We start from the raw sequence: 4,155 nt of genomic DNA, 5'->3' as shown, positions 1-4,155 counted from the left end.
TAAATTTTTCCATTAAATTACGTGAGAAAATTTATAAAAAATTCATACACAATCAGCATCATTCAAATTACATTTTTCAACATATTATTTTCTTTTCAAACATCTCCGTTTTATAAATAAATAATGGATATTGTTTAAAAAACGGTCATTCATGTTGTATCATGTGTCAAAAAATTTCTTAATTTTTTTTATATTTTGAGTCAAAAATTCCGATTTCAATCTTGCTCTACAACAAAGTTATGGACTTTGACATAAGACAGTGGGTTAAATCCTGATTTTTCAAAATTGATTTTTTGAAAAAACTAAAACGTCAATTAAATATAGCAAAAAATTACGATTAAAAAAATCTAATAACATTCTTTGGCGATTCTTTGTAGTTTTTAAAAATTCAATTTTTTCAATTATTAACGATTATACAATTCATTAATAATACAATATTAATAACAATTGTACTAATTTCGACATTCCTCCATGCTTCGGCTTCCTTTCCCGTTTATAGACAATGTCAGTTTTCACTGACTATTAATAAAAGTTCGTCTGTTATTCTGGATGTCTTACACGATCAAATATCCTATAATATTTCCCAATGCTCTCGGTAAATTTACCATTGCCCCACTACCTGCAGCTGACACGGACATGCGCACTAAAGAGAATCTTAGTTCGCTGACTACTATCCGGAGGCGCTGCGTACCTCTGTAATAAACTCACTGGCTGCCATAGGGATCGGCTATCCAGTTATATAGAGATCAGTGCCCCTTGCTGATGGGCGCGCAGCAGGCGTCCTTCGTCACTCGTTGTCATTAACGGACTCGTATGCAAGTGCATACTCATTATTGCTCCATCATTGTTTTGTTTTTTTGAGAAATAGTGACGGTTGTGGTATATAGTTGTTTCGTGTTGGAAAATTTATTGAAATAATGACGAAATCAGTATTCCAGTGATTTAAATTGGGACTATTCAAATAGGGATTATCCCCGCATAATCTCAATTGGTAAGTAAACATTCNGCAAAAAATTACGATTAAAAAAATCTAATAACATTCTTTGGCGATTCTTTGTAGTTTTTAAAAATTCAATTTTTTCAATTATTAACGATTATACAATTCATTAATAATACAATATTAATAACAATTGTACTAATTTCGACATTCCTCCATGCTTCGGCTTCCTTTCCCGTTTATAGACAATGTCAGTTTTCACTGACTATTAATAAAAGTTCGTCTGTTATTCTGGATGTCTTACACGATCAAATATCCTATAATATTTCCCAATGCTCTCGGTAAATTTACCATTGCCCCACTACCTGCAGCTGACACGGACATGCGCACTAAAGAGAATCTTAGTTCGCTGACTACTATCCGGAGGCGCTGCGTACCTCTGTAATAAACTCACTGGCTGCCATAGGGATCGGCTATTCAGTTATATAGAGATCAGTGCCCCTTGCTGATGGGCGCGCAGCAGGCGTCCTTCGTCACTCGTTGTCATTAACGGACTCGTATGCAAGTGCATACTCATTATTGCTCCATCATTGTTTTGTTTTTTTGAGAAATAGTGACGGTTGTGGTATATAGTTGTTTCGTGTTGGAAAATTTATTGTAATAATTACGAAATCAGTATTCCAGTAATTTAAATTGGGACTATTCAAATAGGGATTATCCCCGCATAACCTCAATTGGTAAGTAAACATTCTCTTGTTGACGTTGTAACTATTATGCTCAGCACTAAAAGATTTTAATTTTTTTATAAACTTTGTTTTGAAGGGGATAAAGTTGCGTACATGGCAATTAAAATTGATGGTATTGTATAAATTTTATCAATTCCTTGATTTTCGAATTTTCGTTAGTTGTTATTTTGCAATGATGACAAAATAACGAAAGGAGAATTCGATAATAGCTCTTGTCATTGGTATTTTCGTGGATCAGAAGGCAACTAATTTTTTATTTTGTAATTAAAAAAAAGATGATGGACAAAGAACCACAGAAACGTGGGCGCTATAAAAATTATGGAGATCGTGATATCCCCAAGTCTACCCAATAGGACAGAAGAAAGAAATATGCGCGTTTGGACTCCTTGGTAAGTACTATGATAACTCAAAGTGGTTATTACTAGACCTCCGTAAATTTAGCGAAATCGAGTGATTTGGCGGCCATTTTGAAAACACTTAATTTATGTGCTGTTGTTTTTTGGTATCCAAAAATTGTATTCTATGCTGGGGTATTGGAAAATGAGGGGGGGAAAGCGTCGAAGCCAATTAAACGCCATAACGGGAATTTTGGTTGGGCGGAGTAGTCGAAAAATGCATGGAAAATTATGTGCTCAACAATATTCGTAAGCACAAATGATTTTTATTGCCAATAGCAACGTGTTGAATTATTTGTTATCAATGAATCTTCTTCTTCTCCTATGTCTACTGAATCGGATTTATAAATGCCTCGAGATTAATGTGCCCATCAATATTAGTTAACAAAAATGATTTTTATGGCAAAAATAGTCGTGTTGTATTTTTTATCAACGACAGACCGAGTCACATGACTTAGCCCCACGGACTAGACTCAGCTCACGTATTATGTCTATTGACTTGGACTCATAATTGACTACAGATTTATGTACTCATCAATATTAGCCAACAAAAATGTTTTTTATGGAAAAAATAGTTGTGTTGTACTTTTTATCAAAGACAGACCTAGTCACAGGACTTAGGCCGACAGACTAGACTCAGCTCACGTATTATGTCTATTGACTTGGACTTATAAATGACTGGAGATTTATGTGCCCATCAATATTAACCAACAAAAATGATTTTTATGGAAAAAATAGTCGTGTTGTATTTTTTATCAACGACAGACCGAGTCACATGACTTAGGCCCACGGACTAGACTCAGCTCACGTATTATGTCTATTGACTTGGACTTATAATTGACTACAGATTTATGTGCTCATCAATNATTTTTTATCAAGGACAGACCAAGTCACATGACACAGCTCCCGTATTATGTCTATTAACTAGGACTTATAAATGACGAGAGATTTATGTGCTCATCAATATTAGCCAATGAAAATGATTTGTATGGAAAAAATAGNCAAGTCGCTAAGCACGCTCAAAGTTGAACTACGAAAAAGCTGATTCGCCGCCAACGCCGAAAAGTCCATTTTAGTTGCAAAATGCAAATAATTCTTCATAGAATGACTTCAGGAGAGGAAATTTTTTAAAAAACATTATTCAATTTTTCAGCAGTCCCCATTTTTTCTTTTTTTTTCATTTTTCAACCAAAATTTGCCATAACATAACTTTTGATCCAGTTATCTTATTGGAATAAGAACAAAAGGTGATTTTTTCTGGTTCTCTCCTCTCCATTTTCACTCTTTTGACCTTTTCACTCAACTTTCATATTTAACTTATTATTTGTTGATAAACTAAAAAAATTGCTGTTTTTTCAATATATAATCTGACTGGAAAATTTTTGATCGAGCTCGTTAGCTTTACCCCAAACTTGAGTCATTGAGATCAATCTTGAATTTTTTCATATTTTTCTTGGCATTTGTTGAGGTAGATTTTTAATAAAATAAACCCTATAAAATATACCCTATATCAACGGTAAAATTTACCGTGGACCGTGTGAATGGACACTACCAATGTTTTTTTGGGCTCAAATGAAAGAGCGGCTCGAAAAATGGCGTGGAGAAGTCTTTAAAGATGACAAATGTCTCTAAAGATGATGTCTGTTTTCAACTGAAAAGCGCAATTGTGACAACATCGTCCAATGGGGTCTAGGAATTTCCCCTGGTTCATAACCATCTTTAGAGGCATCAGCACACCATTTTTCGAGCCGCTCTTTCATTTGAGCCCAAAAAAACATTCATATCTTGTCTGACATCTCTGCTACAAACTCCGGTTTTCAACTCTGGTTTTCAATTAAAACCAGAGTTGAAGACCAGAGTTGTTTTCAATTAAAACCAAAGTTGAAGACCAGAGTTAGTAGCAGAGATGGGAGACAAGATATGAATGTTTTTTTGGGCTCCAATGAAAGAGCGGCTCGAAAAATGGTGTGCTGATGCCTCTAAAGATGGTTTTGAACCAGGGGAGACTCCTAGACCCCACTGGACAATGTTGTCACAATTGCGCTTTTCAGTTGAAAACAGACATCATCTTTAGAGA

Source organism: Diachasma alloeum, unplaced genomic scaffold (assembly GCF_001412515.2).
Source record: "Diachasma alloeum isolate Michigan unplaced genomic scaffold, Dall2.0 Dall_scaffold_00361, whole genome shotgun sequence".
NCBI classification, from domain to species: domain Eukaryota; kingdom Metazoa; phylum Arthropoda; class Insecta; order Hymenoptera; family Braconidae; genus Diachasma; species Diachasma alloeum.
This window is presented reverse-complemented; position numbering follows the sequence as displayed.